The following is a 19,081-nucleotide window of genomic DNA, read 5'->3' on the forward strand; positions in this document are numbered from 1 at the left end:
ACGATGGGAGATGTTTTCTGTGCTCCCGCAGGTTTTCCTTGCCAGACAGAGTGGAAAAGCTTTCTGCTAGGATGTAGACCACAAAAGACGCTAAAGACAAAGGTACGATGCTCTCCAGAGCTAAGAGCCGCTCCCGGGCTTCTTTCGGCAGAAGCGGCGCTAAGAGAGCACTGTGAGCGGTACAATCGTCTTTGCGCGAAGAAGCCGCTTCTTCGGCTCCGGGAGCCGGAGAGAGCGGCAGCATCGCAAAGGTGAAGAAGGAAGCTGTACAACACTGGGATTGTGTGCGCAGCTTGCCAACTGATAGAAAACAGTACCTTACACTTTCCTGACGTTTCCAATCACATGAATCTTCGATTGGAAGCTGTTTTGGACAACTTTTCTTTCCTTCATGCCAAACACTTGGCAGACCTCCGTGCAACGTCCAGAACACGATGGGAGATGTTTTCTGTGCTCCCGCAGGTTTTCCTTGCCAGACAGAGTGGAAAAGCTTTCTGCTAGGATGTAGACCACAAAAGACGCTAAAGACGAAGGTCCGATGCTCTCCGGAGCTAAGAGCCGCTCCCGGGCTTCTTTCGGCAGAAGCGGCGCTAAGAGAGCACTGTGAGCGGTACAATCGTCTTTGCGCGAAGAAGCCGCTTCTTCGGCTCCGGGAGCCGGAGAGAGCGGCAGCATCGGAAAGGTGAAGAAGGAAGCTGTACAACACTGGGATTGTGTGCGCAGCTTGCCAACTGATAGAAAACAGTACCTTACACTTTCCTGACGTTTCCAATCACACGAATCTTCGATTGGAAGCTGTTTTGGACAACTTTTCTTTCCTTCATGCCAAACACTTGGCAGACCTCCGTGCAACGTCCAGAACACGATGGGAGATGTTTTCTGTGCTCCCGCAGGTTTTCCTTGCCAGACAGAGTGGAAAAGCTTTCTGCTAGGATGTAGACCACAAAAGACGCTAAAGACGAAGGTACGATGCTCTCCGGAGCTAAGAGCCGCTCCCGGGCTTCTTTCGGCAGAAGCGGCGCTAAGAGAGCACTGTGAGCGGTACAATCGTCTTTGCGCGAAGAAGCCGCTTCTTCGGCTCCGGGAGCCGGAGAGAGCGGCAGCATCGCAAAGGTGAAGAAGGAAGCTGTACAACACTGGCATTGTGTGCGCAGCTTGCCAACTGATAGAAAACAGTACCTTACACTTTCCTGACGTTTCCAATCACATGAATCTTCGATTGGAAGCTGTTTTGGACAACTTTTCTTTCCTTCATGCCAAACACTTGGCAGACCTCCGTGCAACGTCCAGAAGACGATGGGAGATGTTTTCTGTGCTCCCGCAGGTTTTCCTTGCCAGACAGAGTGGAAAAGCTTTCTGCTAGGATGTAGACCACAAAAGACGCTAAAGACGCAGGTCCGATGCTCTCCGGAGCTAAGAGCCGCTCCCGGGCTTCTTTCGGCAGAAGCGGTGCTAAGAGAGCACTGTGAGCGGTACAATCGTCTTTGCGCGAAGAAGCCGCTTCTTCGGCTCCGGGAGCCGGAGAGAGCGGCAGCATCGGAAAGGTGAAGAAGGAAGCTGTACAACACTGGGATTGTGTGCGCAGCTTGCCAACTGATAGAAAACAGTACCTTACACTTTCCTGACGTTTCCAATCACACGAATCTTCGATTGGAAGCTGTTTTGGACAACTTTTCTTTCCTTCATGCCAAACACTTGGCAGACCTCCGTGCAACGTCCAGAAGACGATGGGAGATGTTTTCTGTGCTCCCGCAGGTTTTCCTTGCCAGACAGAGTGGAAAAGCTTTCTGCTAGGATGTAGACCACAAAAGACGCTAAAGACGAAGGTACGATGCTCTCCGGAGCTAAGAGCCGCTCCCGGGCTTCTTTCGGCAGAAGCGGCGCTAAGAGAGCACTGTGAGCGGTACAATCGTCTTTGCGCGAAGAAGCCGCTTCTTCGGCTCCGGGAGCCGGAGAGAGCGGCAGCATCGCAAAGGTGAAGAAGGAAGCTGTACAACACTGGCATTGTGTGCGCAGCTTGCCAACTGATAGAAAACAGTACCTTACACTTTCCTGACGTTTCCAATCACATGAATCTTCGATTGGAAGCTGTTTTGGACAACTTTTCTTTCCTTCATGCCAAACACTTGGCAGACCTCCGTGCAACGTCCAGAAGACGATGGGAGATGTTTTCTGTGCTCCCGCAGGTTTTCCTTGCCAGACAGAGTGGAAAAGCTTTCTGCTAGGATGTAGACCACAAAAGACGCTAAAGACGCAGGTCCGATGCTCTCCGGAGCTAAGAGCCGCTCCCGGGCTTCTTTCGGCAGAAGCGGTGCTAAGAGAGCACTGTGAGCGGTACAATCGTCTTTGCGCGAAGAAACCGCTTCTTCGGCTCCGGGAGCCGGAGAGAGCGGCAGCATCGGAAAGGTGAAGAAGGAAGCTGTACAACACTGGGATTGTGTGCGCAGCTTGCCAACTGATAGAAAACAGTACCTTACACTTTCCTGACGTTTCCAATCACAGGAATCTTCGATTGGAAGCTGTTTTGGACAACTTTTCTTTCCTTCATGCCAAACACTTGGCAGACCTCCGTGCAACGTCCAGAAGACGATGGGAGATGTTTTCTGTGCTCCCGCAGGTTTTCCTTGCCAGACAGAGTGGAAAAGCTTTCTGCTAGGATGTAGACCACAAAAGACGCTAAAGACGAAGGTACGATGCTCTCCGGAGCTAAGAGCCGCTCCCGGGCTTCTTTCGGCAGAAGCGGCGCTAAGAGAGCACTGTGAGCGGTACAATCGTCTTTGCGCGAAGAAGCCGCTTCTTCGGCTCCGGGAGCCGGAGAGAGCGGCAGCATCGCAAAGGTGAAGAAGGAAGCTGTACAACACTGGGATTGTGTGCGCAGCTTGCCAACTGATAGAAAACAGTACCTTACACTTTCCTGACGTTTCCAATCACATGAATCTTCGATTGGAAGCTGTTTTGGACAACTTTTCTTTCCTTCATGCCAAACACTTGGCAGACCTCCGTGCAACGTCCAGAAGACGATGGGAGATGTTTTCTGTGCTCCCGCAGGTTTTCCTTGCCAGACAGAGTGGAAAAGCTTTCTGCTAGGATGTAGACCACAAAAGACGCTAAAGACAAAGGTACGATGCTCTCCGGAGCTAAGAGCCGCTCCCGGGCTTCTTTCGGCAGAAGTGGCGCTAAGAGAGCACTGTGAGCGGTACAATCGTCTTTGCGCGAAGAAGCCGCTTCTTCGGCTCCGGGAGCCGGAGAGAGCGGCAGCAACGGAAAGGTGAAGAAGGAAGCTGTACAACACTGGGATTGTGTGCGCAGCTTGCCAACTGATAGAAAACAGTACCTTACACTTTCCTGACGTTTCCAATCACATGAATCTTCGATTGGAAGCTGTTTTGGACAACTTTTCTTTCCTTCATGCCAAACACTTGGCAGACCTCCGTGCAACGTCCAGAACACGATGGGAGATGTTTTCTGTGCTCCCGCAGGTTTTCATTGCTAGACAGAGTGGAAAAGCTTTCTGCTAGGATGTAGACCACAAAAGACGCTAAAGACGCAGGTACGATGCTCTCCGGAGCTAAGAGCCGCTCCCGGGCTTCTTTCGGCAGAAGCGGCGCTAAGAGAGCACTGTGAGCGGTACAATCGTCTTTGCGCGAAGAAGCCGCTTCTTCGGCTCCGGGAGCCGGAGAGAGCGGCAGCAACGGAAAGGTGAAGAAGGAAGCTGTACAACACTGGGATTGTGTGCGCAGCTTGCCAACTGATAGAAAACAGTACCTTACACTTTCCTGACGTTTCCAATCACACGAATCTTCGATTGGAAGCTGTTTTGGACAACTTTTCTTTCCTTCATGCCAAACACTTGGCAGACCTCCGTGCAAGGTCCAGAACACGATGGGAGATGTTTTCTGTGCTCCCGCAGGTTTTCCTTGCCAGACAGAGTGGAAAAGCTTTCTGCTAGGATGTAGACCACAAAAGACGCTAAAGACGAAGGTACGATGCTCTCCGGAGCTAAGAGCCGCTCCCGGGCTTCTTTCGGCAGAAGCGGCGCTAAGAGAGCACTGTGAGCGGTACAATCGTCTTTGCGCGAAGAAGCCGCTTCTTCGGCTCCGGGAGCCGGAGAGAGCGGCAGCATCGCAAAGGTGAAGAAGGAAGCTGTACAACACTGGGATTGTGTGCGCAGCTTGCCAACTGATAGAAAACAGTACCTCATAACTTTTCTGACGTTTCCAATCACAGGAATCTTCGATTGGAAGCTGTTTTGGACAACTTTTCTTTCCTTCATGCCAAACACTTGGCAGACCTCCGTGCAACGTCCAGAAGACGATGGGAGATGTTTTCTGTGCTCCCGCAGGTTTTCCTTGCCAGACAGAGTGGAAAAGCTTTCTGCTAGGATGTAGACCACAAAAGACGCTAAAGACGCAGGTCCGATGCTCTCCGGAGCTAAGAGCCGCTCCCGGGCTTCTTTCGGCAGAAGCGGCGCTAAGAGAGCACTGTGAGCGGTACAATCGTCTTTGCGCGAAGAAGCCGCTTCTTCGGCTCCGGGAGCCGGAGAGAGCGGCAGCATCGGAAAGGTGAAGAAGGAAGCTGTACAACACTGGGATTGTGTGCGCAGCTTGCCAACTGATAGAAAACAGTACCTTACACTTTCCTGACGTTTCCAATCACACGAATCTTCGATTGGAAGCTGTTTTGGACAACTTTTCTTTCCTTCATGCCAAACACTTGGCAGACCTCCGTGCAACGTCCAGAAGACGATGGGAGATGTTTTCTGTGCTCCCGCAGGTTTTCCTTGCCAGACAGAGTGGAAAAGCTTTCTGCTAGGATGTAGACCACAAAAGACGCTAAAGACGAAGGTACGATGCTCTCCGGAGCTAAGAGCCGCTCCCGGGCTTCTTTCGGCAGAAGCGGCGCTAAGAGAGCACTGTGAGCGGTACAATCGTCTTTGCGCGAAGAAGCCGCTTCTTCGGCTCCGGGAGCCGGAGAGAGCGGCAGCAACGGAAAGGTGAAGAAGGAAGCTGTACAACACTGGGATTGTGTGCGCAGCTTGCCAACTGATAGAAAACAGTACCTTACACTTTCCTGACGTTTCCAATCACACGAATCTTCGATTGGAAGCTGTTTTGGACAACTTTTCTTTCCTTCATGCCAAACACTTGGCAGACCTCCGTGCAACGTCCAGAACACGATGGGAGATGTTTTCTGTGCTCCCGCAGGTTTTCCTTGCCAGACAGAGTGGAAAAGCTTTCTGCTAGGATGTAGACCACAAAAGACACTAAAGACGAAGGTACGATGCTCTCCGGAGCTAAGAGCCGCTCCCGGGCTTCTTTCGGCAGAAGCGGCGCTAAGAGAGCACTGTGAGCGGTACAATCGTCTTTGCGCGAAGAAGCCGCTTCTTCGGCTCCGGGAGCCGGAGAGAGCGGCAGCATCGGAAAGGTGAAGAAGGAAGCTGTACAACACTGGGATTGTGTGCGCAGCTTGCCAACTGATAGAAAACAGTACCTCACAACTTTTCTGACGTTTCCAATCACAGGAATCTTCGATTGGAAGCTGTTTTGGACAACTTTTCTTTCCTTCATGCCAAACACTTGGCAGACCTCCGTGCAACGTCCAGAAGACGATGGGAGATGTTTTCTGTGCTCCCGCAGGTTTTCCTTGCCAGACAGAGTGGAAAAGCTTTCTGCTAGGATGTAGACCACAAAAGACGCTAAAGACGCAGGTCCGATGCTCTCCGGAGCTAAGAGCCGCTCCCGGGCTTCTTTCGGCAGAAGCGGCGCTAAGAGAGCACTGTGAGCGGTACAATCGTCTTTGCGCGAAGAAGCCGCTTCTTCGGCTCCGGGAGCCGGAGAGAGCGGCAGCATCGCAAAGGTGAAGAAGGAAGCTGTACAACACTGGGATTGTGTGCGCAGCTTGCCAACTGATAGAAAACAGTACCTTACACTTTCCTGACGTTTCCAATCACACGAATCTTCGATTGGAAGCTGTTTTGGACAACTTTTCTTTCCTTCATGCCAAACACTTGGCAGACCTCCGTGCAACGTCCAGAAGACGATGGGAGATGTTTTCTGTGCTCCCGCAGGTTTTCCTTGCCAGACAGAGTGGAAAAGCTTTCTGCTAGGATGTAGACCACAAAAGACGCTAAAGACGAAGGTACGATGCTCTCCGGAGCTAAGAGCCGCTCCCGGGCTTCTTTCGGCAGAAGCGGCGCTAAGAGAGCACTGTGAGCGGTACAATCGTCTTTGCGCGAAGAAGCCGCTTCTTCGGCTCCGGGAGCCGGACAGAGCGGCAGCATCGCAAAGGTGAAGAAGGAAGCTGTACAACACTGGGATTGTGTGCGCAGCTTGCCAACTGATAGAAAACAGTACCTTACACTTTCCTGACGTTTCCAATCACATGAATCTTCGATTGGAAGCTGTTTTGGACAACTTTTCTTTCCTTCATGCCAAACACTTGGCAGACCTCCGTGCAACGTCCAGAAGACGATGGGAGATGTTTTCTGTGCTCCCGCAGGTTTTCCTTGCCAGACAGAGTGGAAAAGCTTTCTGCTAGGATGTAGACCACAAAAGACGCTAAAGACGAAGGTACGATGCTCTCCGGAGCTAAGAGCCGCTCCCGGGCTTCTTTCGGCAGAAGCGGCGCTAAGAGAGCACTGTGAGCGGTACAATCGTCTTTGCGCGAAGAAGCCGCTTCTTCGGCTCCGGGAGCCGGAGAGAGCGGCAGCATCGCAAAGGTGAAGAAGGAAGCTGTACAACACTGGGATTGTGTGCGCAGCTTGCCAACTGATAGAAAACAGTACCTTACACTTTCCTGACGTTTCCAATCACACGAATCTTCGATTGGAAGCTGTTTTGGACAACTTTTCTTTCCTTCATGCCAAACACTTGGCAGACCTCCGTGCAACGTCCAGAAGACGATGGGAGATGTTTTCTGTGCTCCCGCAGGTTTTCCTTGCCAGACAGAGTGGAAAAGCTTTCTGCTAGGATGTAGACCACAAAAGACGCTAAAGACGCAGGTCCGATGCTCTCCGGAGCTAAGAGCCGCTCCCGGGCTTCTTTCGGCAGAAGCGGCGCTAAGAGAGCACTGTGAGCGGTACAATCGTCTTTGCGCGAAGAAGCCGCTTCTTCGGCTCCGGGAGCCGGAGAGAGCGGCAGCATCGCAAAGGTGAAGAAGGAAGCTGTACAACACTGGGATTGTGTGCGCAGCTTGCCAACTGATAGAAAACAGTACCTTACACTTTCCTGACGTTTCCAATCACATGAATCTTCGATTGGAAGCTGTTTTGGACAACTTTTCTTTCCTTCATGCCAAACACTTGGCAGACCTCCGTGCAACGTCCAGAACACGATGGGAGATGTTTTCTGTGCTCCCGCAGGTTTTCCTTGCCAGACAGAGTGGAAAAGCTTTCTGCTAGGATGTAGACCACAAAAGACGCTAAAGACGAAGGTCCGATGCTCTCCGGAGCTAAGAGCCGCTCCCGGGCTTCTTTCGGCAGAAGCGGCGCTAAGAGAGCACTGTGAGCGGTACAATCGTCTTTGCGCGAAGAAGCCGCTTCTTCGGCTCCGGGAGCCGGAGAGAGCGGCAGCATCGGAAAGGTGAAGAAGGAAGCTGTACAACACTGGGATTGTGTGCGCAGCTTGCCAACTGATAGAAAACAGTACCTTACACTTTCCTGACGTTTCCAATCACAGGAATCTTCGATTGGAAGCTGTTTTGGACAACTTTTCTTTCCTTCATGCCAAACACTTGGCAGACCTCCGTGCAACGTCCAGAACACGATGGGAGATGTTTTCTGTGCTCCCGCAGGTTTTCCTTGCCAGACAGAGTGGAAAAGCTTTCTGCTAGGATGTAGACCACAAAAGACGCTAAAGACGAAGGTACGATGCTCTCCGGAGCTAAGAGCCGCTCCCGGGCTTCTTTCGGCAGAAGCGGCGCTAAGAGAGCACTGTGAGCGGTACAATCGTCTTTGCGCGAAGAAGCCGCTTCTTCGGCTCCGGGAGCCGGAGAGAGCGGCAGCATCGCAAAGGTGAAGAAGGAAGCTGTACAACACTGGGATTGTGTGCGCAGCTTGCCAACTGATAGAAAACAGTACCTTACACTTTCCTGACGTTTCCAATCACACGAATCTTCGATTGGAAGCTGTTTTGGACAACTTTTCTTTCCTTCATGCCAAACACTTGGCAGACCTCCGTGCAACGTCCAGAAGACGATGGGAGATGTTTTCTGTGCTCCCGCAGGTTTTCCTTGCCAGACAGAGTGGAAAAGCTTTCTGCTAGGATGTAGACCACCAAAGACGCTAAAGACGAAGGTACGATGCTCTCCGGAGCTAAGAGCCGCTCCCGGGCTTCTTTCGGCAGAAGCGGCGCTAAGAGAGCACTGTGAGCGGTACAATCGTCTTTGCGCGAAGAAGCCGCTTCTTCGGCTCCGGGAGCCGGAGAGAGCGGCAGCATCGCAAAGGTGAAGAAGGAAGCTGTACAACACTGGGATCGTGTGCGCAGCTTGCCAACTGATAGAAAACAGTACCTTACACTTTCCTGACGTTTCCAATCACACGAATCTTCGATTGGAAGCTGTTTTGGACAACTTTTCTTTCCTTCATGCCAAACACTTTGCAGACCTCCGTGCAACGTCCAGAAGACGATGGGAGATGTTTTCTGTGCTCCCGCAGGTTTTCCTTGCCAGACAGAGTGGAAAAGCTTTCTGCTAGGATGTAGACCACAAAAGACGCTAAAGACAAAGGTACGATGCTCTCCGGAGCTAAGAGCCGCTCCCGGGCTTCTTTCGGCAGAAGCGGCGCTAAGAGAGCACTGTGAGCGGTACAATCGTCTTTGCGCGAAGAAGCCGCTTCTTCGGCTCCGGGAGCCGGAGAGAGCGGCAGCATCGGAAAGGTGAAGAAGGAAGCTGTACAACACTGGGATTGTGTGCGCAGCTTGCCAACTGATAGAAAACAGTACCTTACACTTTCCTGACGTTTCCAATCACACGAATCTTCGATTGGAAGCTGTTTTGGACAACTTTTCTTTCCTTCATGCCAAACACTTGGCAGACCTCCGTGCAACGTCCAGAACACGATGGGAGATGTTTTCTGTGCTCCCGCAGGTTTTCCTTGCCAGACAGAGTGGAAAAGCTTTCTGCTAGGATGTAGACCACAAAAGACGCTAAAGACGAAGGTACGATGCTCTCCGGAGCTAAGAGCCGCTCCCGGGCTTCTTTCGGCAGAAGCGGCGCTAAGAGAGCACTGTGAGCGGTACAATCGTCTTTGCGCGAAGAAGCCGCTTCTTCGGCTCCGGGAGCCGGAGAGAGCGGCAGCATCGCAAAGGTGAAGAAGGAAGCTGTACAACACTGGCATTGTGTGCGCAGCTTGCCAACTGATAGAAAACAGTACCTTACACTTTCCTGACGTTTCCAATCACATGAATCTTCGATTGGAAGCTGTTTTGGACAACTTTTCTTTCCTTCATGCCAAACACTTGGCAGACCTCCGTGCAACGTCCAGAAGACGATGGGAGATGTTTTCTGTGCTCCCGCAGGTTTTCCTTGCCAGACAGAGTGGAAAAGCTTTCTGCTAGGATGTAGACCACAAAAGACGCTAAAGACGAAGGTACGATGCTCTCCGGAGCTAAGAGCCGCTCCCGGGCTTCTTTCGGCAGAAGCGGCGCTAAGAGAGCACTGTGAGCGGTACAATCGTCTTTGCGCGAAGAAGCCGCTTCTTCGGCTCCGGGAGCCGGAGAGAGCGGCAGCATCGCAAAGGTGAAGAAGGAAGCTGTACAACACTGGCATTGTGTGCGCAGCTTGCCAACTGATAGAAAACAGTACCTTACACTTTCCTGACGTTTCCAATCACATGAATCTTCGATTGGAAGCTGTTTTGGACAACTTTTCTTTCCTTCATGCCAAACACTTGGCAGACCTCCGTGCAACGTCCAGAAGACGATGGGAGATGTTTTCTGTGCTCCCGCAGGTTTTCCTTGCCAGACAGAGTGGAAAAGCTTTCTGCTAGGATGTAGACCACAAAAGACGCTAAAGACGCAGGTCCGATGCTCTCCGGAGCTAAGAGCCGCTCCCGGGCTTCTTTCGGCAGAAGCGGTGCTAAGAGAGCACTGTGAGCGGTACAATCGTCTTTGCGCGAAGAAGCCGCTTCTTCGGCTCCGGGAGCCGGAGAGAGCGGCAGCATCGGAAAGGTGAAGAAGGAAGCTGTACAACACTGGGATTGTGTGCGCAGCTTGCCAACTGATAGAAAACAGTACCTTACACTTTCCTGACGTTTCCAATCACAGGAATCTTCGATTGGAAGCTGTTTTGGACAACTTTTCTTTCCTTCATGCCAAACACTTGGCAGACCTCCGTGCAACGTCCAGAAGACGATGGGAGATGTTTTCTGTGCTCCCGCAGGTTTTCCTTGCCAGACAGAGTGGAAAAGCTTTCTGCTAGGATGTAGACCACAAAAGACGCTAAAGACGAAGGTACGATGCTCTCCGGAGCTAAGAGCCGCTCCCGGGCTTCTTTCGGCAGAAGCGGCGCTAAGAGAGCACTGTGAGCGGTACAATCGTCTTTGCGCGAAGAAGCCGCTTCTTCGGCTCCGGGAGCCGGAGAGAGCGGCAGCATCGCAAAGGTGAAGAAGGAAGCTGTACAACACTGGGATTGTGTGCGCAGCTTGCCAACTGATAGAAAACAGTACCTTACACTTTCCTGACGTTTCCAATCACATGAATCTTCGATTGGAAGCTGTTTTGGACTACTTTTCTTTCCTTCATGCCAAACACTTGGCAGACCTCCGTGCAACGTCCAGAACACGATGGGAGATGTTTTCTGTGCTCCCGCAGGTTTTCCTTGCCAGACAGAGTGGAAAAGATTTCTGCTAGGATGTAGACCACAAAAGACGCTAAAGACGAAGGTACGATGCTCTCCGGAGCTAAGAGCCGCTCCCGGGCTTCTTTCGGCAGAAGCGGCGCTAAGAGAGCACTGTGAGCGGTACAATCGTCTTTGCGCGAAGAAGCCGCTTCTTCGGCTCTGGGAGCCGGAAGGAGCGGCAGCATCGGAAAGGTGAAGAAGGAAGCTGTACAACACTGGGATTGTGTGCGCAGCTTGCCAACTGATAGAAAACAGTACCTTACACTTTCCTGACGTTTCCAATCACACGAATCTTCGATTGGAAGCTGTTTTGGACAACTTTTCTTTCCTTCATGCCAAACACTTGGCAGACCTCCGTGCAACGTCCAGAAGACGATGGGAGATGTTTTCTGTGCTCCCGCAGGTTTTCCTTGCCAGACAGAGTGGAAAAGCTTTCTGCTAGGATGTAGACCACAAAAGACGCTAAAGACGCAGGTCCGATGCTCTCCGGAGCTAAGAGCCGCTCCCGGGCTTCTTTCGGCAGAAGCGGCGCTAAGAGAGCACTGTGAGCGGTACAATCGTCTTTGCGCGAAGAAGCCGCTTCTTCGGCTCCGGGAGCCGGACAGAGCGGCAGCATCGGAAAGGTGAAGAAGGAAGCTGTACAACACTGGGATTGTGTGCGCAGCTTGCCAACTGATAGAAAACAGTACCTTACACTTTCCTGACGTTTCCAATCACACGAATCTTCGATTGGAAGCTGTTTTGGACAACTTTTCTTTCCTTCATGCCAAACACTTGGCAGACCTCTGTGCAACGTCCAGAACACGATGGGAGATGTTTTCTGTGCTCCCGCAGGTTTTCCTTGCCAGACAGAGTGGAAAAGCTTTCTGCTAGGATGTAGACAACAAAAGACACTAAAGACGAAGGTACGATGCTCTCCGGAGCTAAGAGCCGCTCCCGGGCTTCTTTCGGCAGAAGCGGCGCTAAGAGAGCACTGTGAGCGGTACAATCGTCTTTGCGCGAAGAAGCCGCTTCTTCGGCTCCGGGAGCCGGAGAGAGCGGCAGCATCGCAAAGGTGAAGAAGGAAGCTGTACAACACTGGGATTGTGTGCGCAGCTTGCCAACTGATAGAAAACAGTACCTTACACTTTCCTGACGTTTCCAATCACATGAATCTTCGATTGGAAGCTGTTTTGGACTACTTTTCTTTCCTTCATGCCAAACACTTGGCAGACCTCCGTGCAACGTCCAGAACACGATGGGAGATGTTTTCTGTGCTCCCGCAGGTTTTCCTTGCCAGACAGAGTGGAAAAGATTTCTGCTAGGATGTAGACCACAAAAGACGCTAAAGACGCAGGGACGATGCTCTCCGGAGCTAAGAGCCGCTCCCGGGCTTCTTTCGGCAGAAGCGGCGCTAAGAGAGCACTGTGAGCGGTACAATCGTCTTTGCGCGAAGAAGCCGCTTCTTCGGCTCCGGGAGCCGGAGAGAGCGGCAGCATCGCAAAGGTGAAGAAGGAAGCTGTACAACACTGGGATTGTGTGCGCAGCTTGCCAACTGATAGAAAACAGTACCTTACACTTTCCTGACGTTTCCAATCACACGAATCTTCGATTGGAAGCTGTTTTGGACAACTTTTCTTTCCTTCATGCCAAACACTTGGCAGACCTCTGTGCAACGTCCAGAACACGATGGGAGATGTTTTCTGTGCTCCCGCAGGTTTTCCTTGCCAGACAGAGTGGAAAAGCTTTCTGCTAGGATGTAGACAACAAAAGACACTAAAGACGAAGGTACGATGCTCTCCGGAGCTAAGAGCCGCTCCCGGGCTTCTTTCGGCAGAAGCGGCGCTAAGAGAGCACTGTGAGCGGTACAATCGTCTTTGCGCGAAGAAGCCGCTTCTTCGGCTCCGGGAGCCGGAGAGAGCGGCAGCATCGCAAAGGTGAAGAAGGAAGCTGTACAACACTGGGATTGTGTGCGCAGCTTGCCAACTGATAGAAAACAGTACCTTACACTTTCCTGACGTTTCCAATCACATGAATCTTCGATTGGAAGCTGTTTTGGACTACTTTTCTTTCCTTCATGCCAAACACTTGGCAGACCTCCGTGCAACGTCCAGAAGACGATGGGAGATGTTTTCTGTGCTCCCGCAGGTTTTCCTTGCCAGACAGAGTGGAAAAGATTTCTGCTAGGATGTAGACCACAAAAGACGCTAAAGACGAAGGTACGATGCTCTCCGGAGCTAAGAGCCGCTCCCGGGCTTCTTTCGGCAGAAGCGGCGCTAAGAGAGCACTGTGAGCGGTACAATCGTCTTTGCGCGAAGAAGCCGCTTCTTCGGCTCCGGGAGCCGGAGAGAGCGGCAGCATCGCAAAGGTGAAGAAGGAAGCTGTACAACACTGGCATTGTGTGCGCAGCTTGCCAACTGATAGAAAACAGTACCTTACACTTTCCTGACGTTTCCAATCACATGAATCTTCGATTGGAAGCTGTTTTGGACAACTTTTCTCTCCTTCATGCCAAACACTTGGCAGACCTCCGTGCAACGTCCAGAAGACGATGGGAGATGTTTTCTGTGCTCCCGCAGGTTTTCCTTGCCAGACAGAGTGGAAAAGCTTTCTGCTAGGATGTAGACCACAAAAGACGCTAAAGACGCAGGGACGATGCTCTCCGGAGCTAAGAGCCGCTCCCGGGCTTCTTTCGGCAGAAGCGGCGCTAAGAGAGCACTGTGAGCGGTACAATCGTCTTTGCGCGAAGAAGCCGCTTCTTCGGCTCCGGGAGCCGGAGAGAGCGGCAGCATCGGAAAGGTGAAGAAGGAAGCTGTACAACACTGGGATTGTGTGCGCAGCTTGCCAACTGATAGAAAACAGTACCTTACACTTTCCTGACGTTTCCAATCACACGAATCTTCGATTGGAAGCTGTTTTGGACAACTTTTCTTTCCTTCATGCCAAACACTTGGCAGACCTCCGTGCAACGTCCAGAAGACGATGGGAGATGTTTTCTGTGCTCCCGCAGGTTTTCCTTGCCAGACAGAGTGGAAAAGCTTTCTGCTAGGATGTAGACCACAAAAGACGCTAAAGACGAAGGTACGATGCTCTCCGGAGCTAAGAGCCGCTCCCGGGCTTCTTTCGGCAGAAGCGGCGCTAAGAGAGCACTGTGAGCGGTACAATCGTCTTTGCGCGAAGAAGCCGCTTCTTCGGCTCCGGGAGCCGGAGAGAGCGGCAGCATCGCAAAGGTGAAGAAGGAAGCTGTACAACACTGGGATTGTGTGCGCAGCTTGCCAACTGATAGAAAACAGTACCTTACACTTTCCTGACGTTTCCAATCACACGAATCTTCGATTGGAAGCTGTTTTGGACAACTTTTCTTTCCTTCATGCCAAACACTTGGCAGACCTCCGTGCAACGTCCAGAACACCATGGGAGATGTTTTCTGTGCTCCCGCAGGTTTTCCTTGCCAGACAGAGTGGAAAAGATTTCTGCTAGGATGTAGACCACAAAAGACGCTAAAGACGAAGGTACGATGCTCTCCGGAGCTAAGAGCCGCTCCCGGGCTTCTTTCGGCAGAAGCGGCGCTAAGAGAGCACTGTGAGCGGTACAATCGTCTTTGCGCGAAGAAGCCGCTTCTTCGGCTCCGGGAGCCGGAGAGAGCGGCAGCATCGGAAAGGTGAAGAAGGAAGCTGTACAACACTGGGATTGTGTGCGCAGCTTGCCAACTGATAGAAAACAGTACCTTACACTTTCCTGACGTTTCCAATCACATGAATCTTCGATTGGAAGCTGTTTTGGACAACTTTTCTTTCCTTCATGCCAAACACTTGGCAGACCTCCGTGCAACGTCCAGAACACGATGGGAGATGTTTTCTGTGCTCCCGCAGGTTTTCCTTGCCAGACAGAGTGGAAAAGCTTTCTGGTAGGATGTAGACCACAAAAGACACTAAAGACGAAGGTACGATGCTCTCCGGAGCTAAGAGCCGCTCCCGGGCTTCTTTCGGCAGAAGCGGCGCTAAGAGAGCACTGTGAGCGGTACAATCGTCTTTGCGCGAAGAAGCCGCTTCTTCGGCTCCGGGAGCCGGAGAGAGCGGCAGCAACGGAAAGGTGAAGAAGGAAGCTGTACAACACTGGGATTGTGTGCGCAGCTTGCCAACTGATAGAAAACAGTACCTTACAACTTTCCTGACGTTTCCAATCACATGAATCTTCGATTGGAAGCTGTTTTGGACAACTTTTCTTTCCTTCATGCCAAACACTTGGCAGACCTCCGTGCAACGTCCAGAAGACGATGGGAGATGTTTTCTGTGCTCCCGCAGGTTTTCCTTGCCAGACAGAGTGGAAAAGCTTTCTGCTAGGATGTAGACCACAAAAGACGCTAAAGACGAAGATAGGATGCTCTCCGGAGCTAAGAGCCGCTCCCGGGCTTCTTTCGGCAGAAGCGGCGCTAAGAGAGCACTGTGAGCGGTACAATCGTCTTTGCGCGAAGAAGCCGCTTCTTCGGCTCCGGGAGCCGGAGAGAGCGGCAGCATCGCAAAGGTGAAGAAGGAAGCTGTACAACACTGGGATTGTGTGCGCAGCTTGCCAACTGATAGAAAACAGTACCTTACACTTTCCTGACGTTTCCAATCACACGAATCTTCGATTGGAAGCTGTTTTGGACATCTTTTCTTTCCTTCATGCCAAACACTTGGCAGACCTCCGTGCAACGTCCAGAAGACGATGGGAGATGTTTTCTGTGCTCCCGCAGGTTTTCCTTGCCAGACAGAGTGGAAAAGCTTTCTGCTAGGATGTAGACCACAAAAGACGCTAAAGACGAAGATAGGATGCTCTCCGGAGCAAAGAGCCGCTCCCGGGCTTCTTTCGGCAGAAGCGGCGCTAAGAGAGCACTGTGAGCGGTACAATCGTCTTTGCGCGAAGAAGCCGCTTCTTCGGCTCCGGGAGCCGGAGAGAGCGGCAGCATCGCAAAGGTGAAGAAGGAAGCTGTACAACACTGGGATTGTGTGCGCAGCTTGCCAACTGATAGAAAACAGTACCTTACACTTTCCTGACGTTTCCAATCACATGAATCTTCGATTGGAAGCTGTTTTGGACAACTTTTCTTTCCTTCATGCCAAACACTTGGCAGACCTCCGTGCAACGTCCAGAAGACGATGGGAGATGTTTTCTGTGCTCCCGCAGGTTTTCCTTGCCAGACAGAGTGGAAAAGCTTTCTGCTAGGATGTAGACCACAAAAGACGCTAAAGACGAAGGTACGATGCTCTCCGGAGCTAAGAGCCGCTCCCGGGCTTCTTTCGGCAGAAGCGGCGCTAAGAGAGCACTGTGAGCGGTACAATCGTCTTTGCGCGAAGAAGCCGCTTCTTCGGCTCCGGGAGCCGGAGAGAGCGGCAGAATCGCAAAGGTGAAGAAGGAAGCTGTACAACACTGGGATTGTGTGCGCAGCTTGCCAACTGATAGAAAACAGTACCTTACACTTTCCTGACGTTTCCAATCACATGAATCTTCGATTGGAAGCTGTTTTGGACAACTTTTCTTTCCTTCATGCCAAACACTTGGCAGACCTCCGTGCAACGTCCAGAAGACGATGGGAGATGTTTTCTGTGCTCCCGCAGGTTTTCCTTGCCAGACAGAGTGGAAAAGCTTTCTGCTAGGATGTAGACCACAAAAGACGCTAAAGACGAAGATAGGATGCTCTCCGGAGCTAAGAGCCGCTCCCGGGCTTCTTTCGGCAGAAGCGGCGCTAAGAGAGCACTGTGAGCGGTACAATCGTCTTTGCGCGAAGAAGCCGCTTCTTCGGCTCCGGGAGCCGGAGAGAGCGGCAGCATCGGAAAGGTGAAGAAGGAAGCTGTACAACACTGGGATTGTGTGCGCAGCTTGCCAACTGATAGAAAACAGTACCTTACACTTTCCTGACGTTTCCAATCACATGAATCTTCGATTGGAAGCTGTTTTGGACTACTTTTCTTTCCTTCATGCCAAACACTTGGCAGACCTCCGTGCAACGTCCAGAAGACGATGGGAGATGTTTTCTGTGCTCCCGCAGGTTTTCCTTGCCAGACAGAGTGGAAAAGATTTCTGCTAGGATGTAGACCACAAAAGACGCTAAAGACGAAGGTACGATGCTCTCCGGAGCTAAGAGCCGCTCCCGGGCTTCTTTCGGCAGAAGCGGCGCTAAGAGAGCACTGTGAGCGGTACAATCGTCTTTGCGCGAAGAAGCCGCTTCTTCGGCTCCGGGAGCCGGAGAGAGCGGCAGCATCGGAAAGGTGAAGAAGGAAGCTGTACAACACTGGGATTGTGTGCGCAGCTTGCCAACTGATAGAAAACAGTACCTTACACTTTCCTGACGTTTCCAATCACACGAATCTTCGATTGGAAGCTGTTTTGGACAACTTTTCTTTCCTTCATGCCAAACACTTGGCAGACCTCCGTGCAACGTCCAGAACACCATGGGAGATGTTTTCTGTGCTCCCGCAGGTTTTCCTTGCCAGACAGAGTGGAAAAGCTTTCTGCTAGGATGTAGACCACAAAAGACGCTAAAGACGAAGGTACGATGCTCTCCGGAGCTAAGAGCCGCTCCCGGGCTTCTTTCGGCAGAAGCGGCGCTAAGAGAGCACTGTGAGCGGTACAATCGTCTTTGCGCGAAGAAGCCGCTTCTTCGGCTCCGGGAGCCGGAGAGAGCGGCAGCATCGCAAAGGTGAAGAAGGAAGCTGTACAACACTGGGATTGTGTGCGCAGCTTGCCAACTGATAGAAAACAGTACCTTACACTTTCCTGACGTTTCCAATCACATGAATCTTCGATTGGAAGCTGTTTTGGACAACTTTTCTTTCCTTCATGCCAAACACTTGGCAGACCTCCGTGCAACGTCCAGAACACCATGGGAGATGTTTTCTGTGCTCCCGCAGGTTTTCCTTGCCAGACAGAGTGGAAAAGCTTTCTGCTAGGATGTAGACCACAAAAGACGCTAAAGACGCAGGGACGATGCTCTCCGGAGCTAAGAGCCGCTCCCGGGCTTCTTTCGGCAGAAGCGGCGCTAAGAGAGCACTGTGAGCGGTACAATCGTCTTTGCGCGAAGAAGCCGCTTCTTCGGCTCCGGGAGCCGGAGAGAGCGGCAGCATCGGAAAGGTGAAGAAGGAAGCTGTACAACACTGGGATTGTGTGCGCAGCTTGCCAACTGATAGAAAACAGTACCTTACACTTTCCTGACGTTTCCAATCACACGAATCTTCGATTGGAAGCTGTTTTGGACAACTTTTCTTTCCTTCATGCCAAACACTTGGCAGACCTCCGTGCAACGTCCAGAAGACGATGGGAGATGTTTTCTGTGCTCCCGCAGGTTTTCCTTGCCAGACAGAGTGGAAAAGCTTTCTGCTAGGATGTAGACCACAAAAGACGCTAAAGACGAAGGTACGATGCTCTCCGGAGCTAAGAGCCGCTCCCGGGCTTCTTTCGGCAGAAGCGGCGCTAAGAGAGCACTGTGAGCGGTACAATCGTCTTTGCGCGAAGAAGCCGCTTCTTCGGCTCCGGGAGCCGGAGAGAGCGGCAGCATCGCAAAGGTGAAGAAGGAAGCTGTACAACACTGGGATTGTGTGCGCAGCTTGCCAACTGATAGAAAACAGTACCTTACACTTTCCTGACGTTTCCAATCACACGAATCTTCGATTGGAAGCTGTTTTGGACAACTTTTCTTTCCTTCATGCCAAACACTTGGCAGACCTCCGTGCAACGTCCAGAAGACGATGGGAGATGTTTTCTGTGCTCCCGCAGGTTTTCCTTGCCAGACAGAGTGGAAAAGATTTCTGCTAGGATGTAGACCACAAAAGACGCTAAAGACGAAGGTACGATGCTCTCCGGAGCTAAGAGCCGCTCCCGGGCTTCTTTCGGCAGAAGCGGCGCTAAGAGAGCACTGTGAGCGGTACAATCGTCTTTGCGCGAAGAAGCCGCTTCTTCGGCTCCGGGAGCCGGAGAGAGCGGCAGCATCGGAAAGGTGAAGAAGGAAGCTGTACAACACTGGGATTGTGTGCGCAGCTTGCCAACTGATAGAAAACAGTACCTTACACTTTCCTGACGTTTCCAATCACATGAATCTTCGATTGGAAGCTGTTTTGGACAACTTTTCTTTCCTTCATGCCAAACACTTGGCAGACCTCCGTGCAACGTCCAGAAGACGATGGGAGATGTTTTCTGTGCTCCCGCAGGTTTTCCTTGCCAGACAGAGTGGAAAAGCTTTCTGGTAGGATGTAGACCACAAAAGAGGCTAAAGACGCAGGTACGATGCTCT

Source organism: Ammospiza caudacuta, chromosome 8, assembly GCF_027887145.1.
Source record: "Ammospiza caudacuta isolate bAmmCau1 chromosome 8, bAmmCau1.pri, whole genome shotgun sequence".
Lineage (NCBI taxonomy): Eukaryota > Metazoa > Chordata > Aves > Passeriformes > Passerellidae > Ammospiza > Ammospiza caudacuta.